At 50.2% G+C, this 12721-nt stretch overlaps 1 protein-coding gene across 8 annotated transcripts in view; it reads left to right on the plus strand.

Moving 5' to 3' along the window:
- The window catches only part of DAB2IP (DAB2 interacting protein), a 207943-nt gene that overhangs the window by 129581 nt on the left and 65641 nt on the right, over positions 1-12721 (plus strand). The window contains exon 1 of one of the 8 annotated variants that reach the window (XM_061352515.1): positions 6407-6588. The exons of the other annotated variants lie outside the window; for them this stretch is intronic. The gene's annotated coding sequence lies outside the window, so the exon portion shown is untranslated. Of the gene's footprint in view, positions 1-6406; positions 6589-12721 lie in introns of those variants that run through there. 8 annotated transcript variants of the gene reach the window in all.

The following is a 12721-nucleotide window of genomic DNA, read 5'->3' on the forward strand; positions in this document are numbered from 1 at the left end:
CTCATTGGTTTCTTTGGGGCCTTTAGTGTCATTCTAGCTGAGCCAGTGGTTGAAACCACAACCAACCAACCCAATACACTGTGCACTGCACTCGTGGCCAGGGCAGGTTGGCTGCTGCCTGTCTGCCCATCCAGTGACATGAAGATGAGAGGGGCTGTGGACCAGCACCCTCTGAGAGCACAGCACAGTGTGCTCCACCTCACTGCCTGCTGCCTGCTTAACAAATTGCACTAATTGTCCAGTTCGACACACGTGGGAATTGGGATACTCCAGGCACAGGGGAAAACTACAGCCGCCATCTGTGTGTCTGTGTGCCTCCTGCTTCAAGAAGCTGCCAGTGGAGACTGCTTTGAATAATGCAGGCTCTGAGCTGCAATGTGTGAGATAAGGGACAATAAAAAGTGCCTGTAGCTGTCTGCAGTGGCAATGACTCTTGCTACCAAAGTTCAATACCCAGCAATTGCCTTTAGGAGCAAGTTGGACAGTGAGAGCCCTCCCTGCCTGCACTGGCTACGTGCTGAGCTCCTGTCACGCTGTGGCTGTGAGCAATCCTGCACCCAAACGCTCCTCCTGGAAGTTGAGTGCTGCCTGTGCATCCATCCGGGTTCAGGGGTTTCCCCCATCGCTTCCCTTCGCTGGTCTGTGTCATTCCACAGGTGAGATCCTGCTGGTAAGAGCCGTAGGAATGCCGAAGTCCACGGGAGCTCAGCTCACTTGTGGATCCTCTCTGGGAATTTCTTAAAGCAGTGTCACTTTACAAACTTGCTGACAGTGCTGCAGGACTGAGCAGTGTGATGGGAGAGTGGACAGAGAGGAGGAGCCGATGACTCTTCATCAAAGTCAAGACTGATGGAGGGCAGAGCAGAACCCACCCTGACACTTCCTTTCCTTCCTCTGAATCCGTGGATACCCATCACAATATTTCTCTGAGCAGCATTTCACTTCATTAGTGTGTATTGTTAACTGTGAAAGTCCTGTCAGGTTTTATCTATTGTTTCCTGCCAAGAGCTTTAAACAATCAGAACTCAATTATACAGCTATTTCCTTCAGCAGACAGACGCAGGACTGATAGTCCTTCAGCCGCACGAGATTAAAATAGATAAGTTGCAAGATAAACAGCAGGTTGAGGAGCTCCTTCATGGGCATTAGCACAGGATCGTGCTCCATTGGTTCCATCGCCCTCCCCAGAACTCCTCTTGCTCAAGGTCTTGCTGCTTCTCACTGCCCCATCTCCTTCCTCCAGTCTGCCTGGAACACTGAACATGAAGCCATTTATCCGGAGTTGTGTACTTGTTGTGCTTTGAAGAACTAAGGCCTGTAGGATGCCACCGTGTCCTTGGATGAAGCAATGAGGCAGAAGCAGTCTCCAGGGCTGCTGAGCCATTCCCATCAGGATCAGAACTGTTCTGTGGGGAGCCCAAGCTTCCTTCCCACCTCCACCACAGGGATATGGGGAAGCCATTAGCCTCGATTCACCGCAGTGCTTCTCTTTGGGAAGACATTAGCTTGTACCTAAGTGTTCTCTTGAACAGAGGAGACCTCATTGCAGGAAACTTTAAAGGCGCATTTCCAGCTTGAATGAGACTTGCTGACAGAAATAAAGGGAATTGCAGACTGATGGGTGCAGTTTTCTCCTGATTTTTAAAACATGAGGTCATCATCGTTCACAAAGTTGGCTCCTTCAAGTCAGCATGAAGATGCTTATGTAGGTACATCAGTAAGTGGCCTACTTTTCTGGGATGCTGAATCCATTAAAATCAATGGAAATTCTGCATCTCTGAATAAAATGTCACTTATTTTGCTTGCTAATTTTGGGTACCCAAATGCAGGCACTTTGATCTAAAAGTAAAAGGTATTTTAAAACACTGCTGAATTTTTGCCATGCTTTTGGAACACCAAACTCCATGGCATGGGGTTAAGGCCTGGCCTTCAGGACAATTCAGATGGAAGCTGGACTGAGCCCTGCATGAGGAACTCACCTGGAATCACCTTAGCATAGAAGAAGGAAGGACATAGTCTGTGGAGCACAAAGTGCATGTGAAACCATCGGCTGTGTGTTCACAGCCCAGGCTGAGGGCAAAGTGAAAGCATCAAGTAAAAGCACAAGTCAGAGCAGGCTGTAAAACTCTCCCCAGGGGATCAGTAATTCCTGTAAAGGCATTTTGAAGTCGTCACATTGGTCTGGCCAGATACAATCTCTGTGCATTGTCCCTCACAAAGAGGTTGCCAGGTCATGGCTTGTTTTCTTGCTCCATCTGAACAGTGCTGGTAAATGTCAATGCTGCCTCAGTAAAATGAAGTGAGAGATTTGTCACATGCTTTAATCGTTAGTTTTACAGCACTAAGTATAAAAGATGAGAAGGCAAATGTCCTTTTGTCCTGGGAGGTCGGTGATTTTCATTGCCTGTCGCTGCTGCTGCGCACAGGAGCTGTGTGGTCTCTCCTTTGTTCTGCAGAACACTGAGTCTGAAAGTCCTCATCGAGGACTTCTAATGCACATCCTCTCTCCTGAAGGGAGGGCTCTTCTGTCAGCATTTGTGTCTCACACTTGATCCACCAGTTCGGGCTGCTGCTCTGGGCATGTCACAGATCCCACTCCTGAAGTCTCTCAAGCTTCCCAGCTTGCCTGGCATCACGTTCGAGTTGCCTTTCCCCTTCCAGCCTCAGCAGGTTTTCCACAGTGTGTATCCTGACCTCCAAGGACCGTTCGCTCTTCTCCCTTGCCGTTTTCCTGTCTGGGTTTTATGTCATCTTTGTGCCTATGACAACACCTCTATTTAGAAGCTGTAGCCTGTCCCTTCCACTCCCCTTCTATTTCTTGAACATTGGTCGTTGCCCTGCTCCAGGTCCTCCAGAATAACCCCCCCTCCCCTCTACTCCTCCAAACGTCATCTCTTTTCACTCCTGGGTCTGTCCGAGGGAGTTTTGTTCCTTCCCACATCACCTGGTTCCAGGTTGGACTCAGATCCAGCATTCTTCTCTCTTCCTGCTTGCAAATCACCCGCTGTGAAGAACAGAGGCCATTAACATCGCGTTGCAGTCGCTTGTCTGCTCCTGCACAGAACAGCTTCTATCCACTCATGTCAGCAGTAGAAGTTCTCAGCGAATCCTTCATTTACAAAGTACCTGAAGATTAAGGAAGACCCTGGAACAGCTAAAACTCACACACACACACACAGAGGCCAGAGGGACCATGCACAAAAAGTCTTCATTTGAATACAGTTATGTTCCAAGAGAACCAAGGAACCCTCGTTTGGTTTTTAACTGGGTCAACACTACATCTGCAGCGCTCAGCGTGTGACATGCGCCAGGATCACCCACTCTGTTTATCTTTAGGCAATATGCTCCTGCAAACTGCCAATTAATTGCATATTTGGTGCCTGCTCTCTCCCAGCATCCTGGATAAACACGGCAAAGCCAATCAGAGGGAGCTGCTCTTGGCTGCCAGGGGAAGGAGATCTGTCATTGTCTCAGCCTTGTTATCTGCAACCGAGGCAGACTTTGAGCAGCGTTCTGCTTGTAAACACCCTCTTTAGACACCTTCTGATTTCCATAGATGGCACGTCAGGCACTGTCTGCAGCGCTACCTGAAGATGCTTCAATAATTGCTCTCCAAAATTCTAGCTGCAGTTTGAGCTTGTTGAAAGGCAAGAGCCATCAGTGCTGGTATGAGGTGGCAAAGTCCTTAAAATGGAAAGATAAAGCTGAGTCCCAGCAAATGTAACAGAGAGGGGAGGGGAGGACAGGATAGACTGGGTATTGGGAACAGTTCCTGCCCCAGAGGGTGCTCAGGCATTGGAACAGGCTGCCCAGGGCAGGGCTGCAGTCACTGTCCCTGCAAGGGTTCACACAGCGTGGGGACAAGGCCTCAGTGCCATGGGGAAGTGGTGGCCTTGGCAGGGCTGGGAATGGTTGGACTGGATGAGCTTAAAGGGCTTTTCCAACCTGGCTGATTCTATGATTCTAGGATATAGACTCAGTCCATAGTTAGCTCTGCTCCGAGGATCCTTCCCATGGATTTTATCTGGATTGCTGTTTGGAAGGTGGGGAGCAAGTCTGGTTGTGGCATGGCTTTTTCAGAAAGGTCCAACCTGTTGATGTGAGCACAGGGGCACCTTCTCCTCCATCTTCTCCTTCTTAGGTTGGAAGCATTTCCTACTCTGTGCAAGAGTCATATGTTATTTAGATCTATATTCAGACAAAACAATAAACCAGAGGGAATAGTCTCCACTGCTGCAGGGTTTTGTGACTGGCCTTATTCTTCTTTTCTGCCTCTCAGTTCTGCTATTGAAATCCCTAAAGAATGCTCTGGAGAGATGATCCGTCATTGGGTTTGGATGTGCACTGGCTGCAGCCAGCAGGCCTGCTCTCTTTCTTTGTTCCTATCATACTCTAAGAGTGAGTGACTTGAGAAGGGGCTCAGCTGAATCAGTGGCCGCAGAGAGCCGGGGCAAAATCTTCTCCCAGGGCAATCCTCAAGAGGATTTTAAACTGCAATCTCGACATTGAGTTATTGTAAATTAACTGTTGCTTCCAGGCAAGGAATGATGAATGGTCTGAAAGGAAGAGAATGGTCTGAAATGAAGAGATAAGCATGCATATGGATACATGCTCCCAGGCTCTCGTGGACCTTCTGTGTTACTAGCAGCTGGGAGTCATTCCTAAGACAGGGAATATTCAATGCTAGGTCAATTCTTATTTTAGTATGCCCATGTATGTAGACAATAAATGAGTGGAATTAGTTTGAACCCGTGTAATACAGAAGAAAAGCAAGATCCTTGTGTTCTCATAACAACACAGGCACACGGATTTGGGGGTTGGTTTGTTTGCTGAGCTGTCTTTTTGTACGAGTCTCATCTTAACCTGTCTGTGGTTTTATTGTCATTTAATATCTACCTACTATTAATGCCCTAAGGCCATAAGTTAAGATGTGCCTGTCTGCCAGCCAAGGACTGGGGTGAGCATGGGAGGGATCCCAGGAAATGGGAGGCTTGCAGATAGCCTGGGACAGTGGCTCTGTAGTCAGATCCTGCTCCTGTAAATGGAGGAGAACAGAGAACACAGCCAGTGGGCTGCAGTGGAAGTGGCATTTGGCCTAAGACTCCAAACCTGAGCTCCATCACAGGCACTGCAAAGCCATTTTCATTCTTAGCCCTCAGTCTGGGGTGCAGCATGATTGCTGGTGCAAGAACATGTCCTGGATCACAGCAGATGCGCTCGGCTCCCTTTCTCATTAAGTCAGGGAATGGTACAAACAGCTGAGATGGATAATGTGACCATCCCCACTGCTTGTGGTCATCACCAGAGCAGCGAATCTAAACATGTGCTGTCAGAAAGGAGCACAAACCACAGCTCAAGGAGGATGTTTGGGGAAAGGGGGGGAGGCACCGGGAGCTGTGGGAACTTCAACACAATATTCCAGTTTGGGGTTTTTTCCCTTTGATTTCTGTGATGTGCCAGCATTTTCCCACTGACAGGGTGAAGGAAAATCTGTTGGACTGAGCCTGCTTAGCAGGGCTTTGTGGAGTATTGTGGTACTGAAACACAGTGAGGCGAGATGTGTGTGTTGCTGTCAGACTGGAGTTCATCATCACGCTGCGTATGGCTAATAATGAAAGTTTAGATTTCAAGAGGATTTGAGGAGAATGGCCTTTAATTCCTGTATGTCTGCATTGTGGACACATCCCTGCATGTCTGGGCTTCTTTACAATTCCAAATGTGAATTGTAAATACCCATAGAAGGAGGCTGCAAGCTAAGCTGGCAGCATTTATAGTTTCAGCTTTAAAGATTAACTGCCTTCAGGAAGTAATAAAGATCAGGGCTGCCCGATCCCGATGCAGCTGCCTAGGAAAGCACATTGACATTGCAATGCCAGGCTTGGGGAGCAGTGCAGGGAGGGGTGGGAAACCTGCACTCCTCTGATGCCACCAGCGTCCATCCACCCAGCAGCTCCCAGTGTTCAGCAGCCAAGAGCCCCAGGTAGGGATGGTGAATACACAGCATTTTGGAAGCGATGGGAGCCTGATACTGAATAGATGAAGAGGAAATGTTCACATTGATCTGAGGTGCAGGGGGGCCGGTGCTCCTGTGCAACCCCTCTCCCTTCTCACCTGTGTGCTCACACTGATTATGTATGAGGGAGAAGAATGCTAGGTGAAGCTTAATGAGGAATGAGCTGGTTTGTCATGGGAGCTGGGAGTGCGGTGCGGTTTGTTCAGCCTGGATCCCAGCCAGTACCTGTGGGAGCTCCCAGGCAGCAGGGAAGGGGCTGGGAGCAGATGCCTCTCCTCCAGAGCAGAGCCTCAAGGAAGGGTTTGAATTACAAAGGCAGGGAAGGGGCTGAGCTTCCCAGCCCCCCACCTCCTCACAAAGGGCAATAGTCAGTTTACTTTAATAACCCCACTATCAGCTGCAGAGGAAGTCTGGCGGTCCCGAGGTCTGGAGCAGATCAAGAGCCCGCTCAGGCAGCAAGCAGAGGGACAGGCAGGAGATGGGCTTGAGCTGCTCGCGGAGGAGCTGACTTCCCAGGGCACCTCAGAACTGGGGCTCTCTCTTGGTCTGATTTCTCTGTCCCGTGGAAGCCTGGGGTAAGTGTCTGGCAGTTTCCCACTTACCTTTCTTCTCAGTGGTTCACTATGATGTGGCAGATTACAATGGACGAAGTATTGCCTGCGCCTTCGTGAGCTTGCTCTGGAAGTTGGACCTTTTAAATCCTTTTAATTCATATGCTGCTGTTTTAAAAGGGATAGATATGGAGAAAACAGACCTTCCAGTGCCTTGCTTCAGCTGGTGGGACTGCTGGGCTCCAGCACCGCAGTGTGTTGGTGTTCAAATGCTGGGTTGCTCTGAGCAGGGATCTCCCGAGGTCTGTCCGTCGGTTCAGTGGTGCAGATGTGTGCTGTTCCTGTGAAATCAGCCTGAGGGGGTTGAGCTGGAGCCAACCTCTGTGTTTCATCACCCAGCGAGCAAGGAGTGCTCCGTGCCTTCTCTAGACACTGGCGGGGAGGGAAGGAGAGATGCAGGAATGAAGCGGTGAGTGGTTTGTCGGGAAGGTGTTCACTGTGAGCGCCGGTGCTCCGCAAAAAGGGATTTGGTAATCTGGGAGCACAGGGGAGCAATTCCCTCACATCCCGGGGAGCGGAGCGTGTGGCGCTGCCTATGGAATGAGTACAGTTTTGGAAGCGGCAGTAAAAGCTGTGTATGGTTGTGAGAACAGCGCTGGCCAGGCTGGGGCGGGTGTGTTTGCAAGCAGCGTGCGTGTAGGCGGCTGTGTACGTGGTAAGAGCGCAGCAGAGCCAACTTTAAAGGGAGATGTACTGAAACTCGTGTAATGCAGGGATCCGAATGGCCTTTCCCCGCGTCTGTGCTATGAGCCTGAAAAGACGACCCCTGAAACGATTGTTAAAGCTGCCTTTGTTAGTCATCCTTCATGCAATTTGTTGCTTTTCACGTTTCGAGTCAAAGGACATGGACTGGTTTCACTCCCAGCTCCACTCCTCCTCTATTGTTAGCCTCTCCCTGCTTCCCGTGCAATTGTCCCGCTCCGCTCTTTCCAGCGCCCAGCGGAAAAGGATATTGTTGAAAAGAAGGCAAGTATTTCAAGTTAAAGCCTGGCAAGCACTTGCATCCTCATTAGGCTGCAGGCACACTTCCTCCCTCCCATCTTTTCCCCCAAAGGTAGCAGGTTGACCAGTATTGCTTCCAATATCTTAAACAGCAGCAAAATGACTTTGAGCCATTCACTAGTCAATAAATACAGCAAATAATAATCACAGTAGGAAAAGGAAGCATGTTTGTAATCAATGTACAACTAGGGGAACACCCAGATACGATGAAAAGAGTGAAGTGTGTTAACAAGAGAAGCCTCATTCAGACTTGTGAGCTGGAGACAATGCGGAGTTGCCCCAGCAGCAGCACTGAGCATCTGGGGTTGTGGCTTGTAGGAAGGGGATAAGGAGAGTGCAGGGAGGGACAGAAGGTCAAGGCTGCATCTGTGTTTGTTCTCTTTAAATATGCTTGATGTAGCAAATGGTAATTCATAGTCATGTTAATGTTCAGAGGCAAACTGAGTGACTCTCCTTGCTCCCTTCTGATTCCCAGCCATCATGGAATGGTTTGGGTTGGAAGGGACCTCAGAGCTCATCCAGTTCCAGCTGCCACGGGCAGGGACACCTCTGACTGGAGCAGGTTGCTCCAGCAGAACCCATTGCCTTGTGGCTGTGCAGCGCAGTGCCAGGGCTCCTGCCACCATCCTTCCCACTACACAGCAAGGAGCAGGAGGTGTCCCCAGGCATGACCGCAGCCATGGGGAGCAGAGGGCTGCCGTGGGGCTTGTAAATGCAATGTAGGCTCCTGTGGCCTCGTTAGTGCCAATATTAGAAGAGGGGACGTGAGCAGAGCTGTGCTGTAGACAAAGGGGAGCCCCAGCTCAGCAGGAGACATTGCCCAGCACAGGGTGCTCCACTCACACCCAGCCTGAGCCACAGCCCTGTGCCTCTCTGGGGTTCTGTCTCAGCAACGTGCCAGGCTTTTGTGGCCCCAGGGTGCATGGCTGGGAAGGCAGTGAGTGGGATGAGAGAGCACTCAGTGATGCTGTGAGCTCCCTTCTGCTGGCAGTGACAGCAATAACACCTTTTCTTATTTAAAAGGCTCCCTCAGCTCTGCTGGGTATTGTACAGAAAGACCCCCCTCCGTGGATTCTCTTTGACTTTCACCATTTCAGAGACATGCAATTTGATGACAGATTTAATAATGCAAGATACAGTTGTCATTTGTGTTGAGAAGAGCTATTCGAGGAACTTGGAGCTCTGTCACCTGCGATAGCAAAACGTAAAGGCACTGATTTGTTCACTCCTGATTTTAGGTGCTGAAGACACAGTTTTAAGGGCACTGATGGCTGATGGAGATGTGTTGAATGCTGGGCCCAAGCTGCCAGTTGCTGCAGTCAGTGACTGTGCATATAGCATATGCATTACCATTAGCATGTATAGGCTTATTGTATACTATTATTATAACATGTTAGCATATGCAGCCTTGTTCCATGATTGTCTCCCTTCGCCAGCACTGGTTCTTTCTTCCCTGCTGCAATGGGCAGGTCTGGCACACTCCATTTCCCAGGAAAGAGCAGGATGCAGACTGGGCTGCAGCCAGTAGATTTACAGCAAAGACAATGAAAACAAGAATTAGAGTGATAAAATGATTAAAATAAGGCTTTAACAAAGCCTCCAAGCAGTTTGTCATATCCTGCGAGGTGCTTGACTGGTGTGCTGGACCGGAACCTGCTTGAAGGGGTTGCACAACATGATGCTCCCGTGGGAGAGAGCAGAAAACTCCAGCATAGAGATTCATAGAACAGACTCACAGAATCATGGAATCCTTTTGGTTGGAAAGGACCTTTAGGATCATGGACTCCAACCGTTAACCCAGCACTGCCAAGGCCACCACTAAACCAGTCCCCCTGTTAGCGCTATTTGCTCTTGGATTGCCTTTTCCCTCCCTGCAACTCATAGGATTGCTGCATGTTTTAGGGTCCTCTCCTGCTTTAGCCTGGGACAGGCGGTCAGCACCAAGGAACAAGTGATAGAGAGACAACATGTACAAGAGTGAGGAGAGCAGTCAGTGCCTGATGAGCCTGCGGGGCTTGGAGAGATGGGCATGAGAAGAGCTGAGAGCATTAAGTTGCACAAACCATGCCAAGAGAGAAATATCCGACATGTGGGACCAGCGCTCTCCCAGTCGAAGCACAGCACAGACATTAACTCCACTGACAGGGGTCCTTGTTGCTTTGTGCAGTGACACAGACTTGGCCTCACCGAGCTCCTGAGGGTGTTCCCACTGAACCCTGCAGTTCCTTTCGGGATCCAGGTGACGGGGCTGGATGAAGAGTGCTCCAAGTGATGCTCATGGCAGCCCTTCCACGGTGCTGCAGCTTGCAGCCAACCGTGGGCAGAACACTGCTGCATTGAGTGAGGTGACACCTCCTCTGCGTGTGTCTGTGTGTCCGTACCTCCATGCACATGGAGGCGCTCAGATCCAGAGCCAGTGTCCATGATAGATGGGGGTTATCTGCAGTCAGGCTGCTCGTGCTTCCCTGACCGTGGCCAGGCAGTGGTCCAGGACACCTGCAGCACAAGGCAGCCTTCTCCTGCCCGGCCCCTGGGCCAGGACAGCATCAGTAACAATGAGAATTGATGAGCTCTGTCATGTCGAGCAAGCAAAGCGCCGTGCAACAGATTAATCACTGGTTGTGGTGCTGACGGGAGCTTTCTGCTTCTCTCCTGGCATCAGTGCAAGGTTGTTAGTTAAAAACGAGTTTGATAAAGAGACCCTTGACTCCCAGCACTTCTGTCTCCTCTATTACCCGCTCACCAAACACGAGGCACTGTTAGCTCCAAAGGTGCTTTTTACTGCTCAAGTTGCTTCAGCAGAATGCAGCAGCACTAACAGCTCTCCACGCTTGTCCATTGCCTCCTAAGCAGTAACTTCGGGGTCACATAATGATCTGCCTTCCCTTAGGCAGAAGCTCTTCCCTGGGAGGGTGCTGAGGCGCTGGCACAGGGTGCCCAGAGAAGCTGTGGCTGCCCCATCCCTGGCAGTGCTCAAGGCCAGGTTGGACACAGGGGCTTGGAGCAAGCTGCTCCAGTGGAAGGGGTCCCTGCCCGTGGCAGGGGTTGGAGCTGGAGGAGCTTTAAGGTCCCTTCCAACCCAAACCAGTCTGGGATTCTGTGGTCCTGTGATCTCTGTTAGCTGTGTTCAGTGAGAGATCTCAAAGCTGGGCTGTGGGGCCGGGGCCGCGTGTTTCCCTTTCCTACCAGGGAGGTTTGCTCATTGTTCTCTAATTTCAGCAGGCAGGAAAAAAGCCACCTTTGAGTTCTGCTGCCTGCCCCGGCCCCACAGCTGGTGCGAGCGATTGTCCCAGTGCTCATACCCAGACCCGCTCGCCCCATTTCCCCACCGCTAGCTCCGAGATGTTATTGTTTTGCAGTGATTTTATTTAACCCTGACTGACACCAGACCATTGTTTCCTGTTGACTCACGTCACCTGCTGGTGGCCTCTTCCTGTCCCCAAATAAGTGCAGCACAGGGTGGGAGATGGGGATGCCTGGACCTGAGGTTTAATGAGCACTCACACTACAGCAACCCCAGGAGGACACCGACAGAGGAGAGAGCAGTGGAGCCATGAGCCTGCAGCTATGTGCTCTGCAGGCAGCCCGGGGCACAGGTGAAGAGGATGGGGAGATCCATAGGGATGCTGTCAGGTGGTCGGGATGTTTTGCCCCTCATTATGGCAGACTGGTGTCAGCTGCTCCCATCCAGCCTCGTTTCCTTGTGGATGGTGCATCCAGAGACCCTCTGGCTACACACATTGTGTCAGCAGAGGCCGAGTGCTGTGCTGCATTGAACACTTGACAGGTCCATGGAGCTGCCAGCAGGTCTGTTTCAGCTGCAGGTTCACTTTGGTTCATCAGGCTTGGCTCTCACTTTTTCTCCCTGCTGCTTTCTCTTTTAAGAGCTCTCTTACATCAGAGCTGGGCGCTGTTGCCCATCTTCGGTGTTGGAGGTGACTTGTGGAATGGAGCCCCCTCTGCTCCTGTTAACGCCAATGGCAGTTACCCAGCGCTGGAGAGGGAGCAGCACATTCTGCATCACAGATGTAACATCCACATGCAATTTCATCACCTTGGTTTCAAGAAAAATAAACTGTGGCTGGACTTAAACCGTGGCGGTGAGGAGGAGTACGAGAGGGCCTTGTATGAGCATTGAGAATGTTTGTAGCTAAGCAACCAGCATCAGCAGCAAGAATAAATCAAAAGTTTCAGGGCTCTGCCTGCCTGCCTTCAAGGGTCAGGAACTATATTTTCCCTTTGTTAACAAGATTGCCTTTCTTTGAAACATCAACTATTAGCTACTGCTGGAGGCAGGATATGTATTAGATAGACAAGAAGCTTGTTGTGGGATACTGGGCTAGAAACATAAATGAAAGGACGGAGAAGAGAAGCCTCTTGCCAAAGGCCATGGAGTGAGTCAGGTCTTCCAGCAGCTTACAGCAAAGTGTTCTTGGAAAAGTGATGTCTAACACATAGATTAGAAAATACTGCATATGTTTGTGTTACACCTGTGTAAGTCCTCCTAAGGGCTCCTCAAGCTGCTATAGGCCACATCCTCATTTCAGAGATGGCAAAAGTCGAGTGACTGGATGACTGTCATGGGTCATGTTTGAAACGGTGGGTCTCCATGGCTTTGTTCACTGCATGTGCACATATTCACACATTTGCACAGTTCTGTTGCTTGGGGCACTGATGTCCCTCTCTATGATTGCAACACAGATCCGAGCCCCATTAGCTAATTGAGCTTTATTTGCTACAAAGCTAATGTGCAGGGTTCTTCACTAGGTTGCACCAGAAAACCCAGAAGCAAGACGTTTTTAAAATAGGCTTTATTTATAAAGGGGAGATTTCCCAGAAATGCCAATGGGAATGGCAGCAAATCAAATCCCAGCAGTAGGTTCTCAATGGAACTTTTCCTTTTAAATACCCGTTTATAACCTCAGGGTATTTTCCATCTCTGCTTCTTGCTCCTGCTTAGTCAAGAGCTGGTTGGAAATGATGCTCCAGTCTCTACCCTGCCCTGCAGCCTCACTGCTCACCTGAGGGACGGGTTCCTGCATCCCTCTGTGCTGCAGAAGATCCCCTTGAAGCACTTTTGAACTGTTGGAGCCCC

Source organism: Neopsephotus bourkii, unplaced genomic scaffold (assembly GCF_033783945.1).
Source record: "Neopsephotus bourkii isolate Nb327-2 ecotype Australia unplaced genomic scaffold, CSIRO-AGI_Nbou_v1 NB_659, whole genome shotgun sequence".
Lineage (NCBI taxonomy): Eukaryota > Metazoa > Chordata > Aves > Psittaciformes > Psittacidae > Neopsephotus > Neopsephotus bourkii.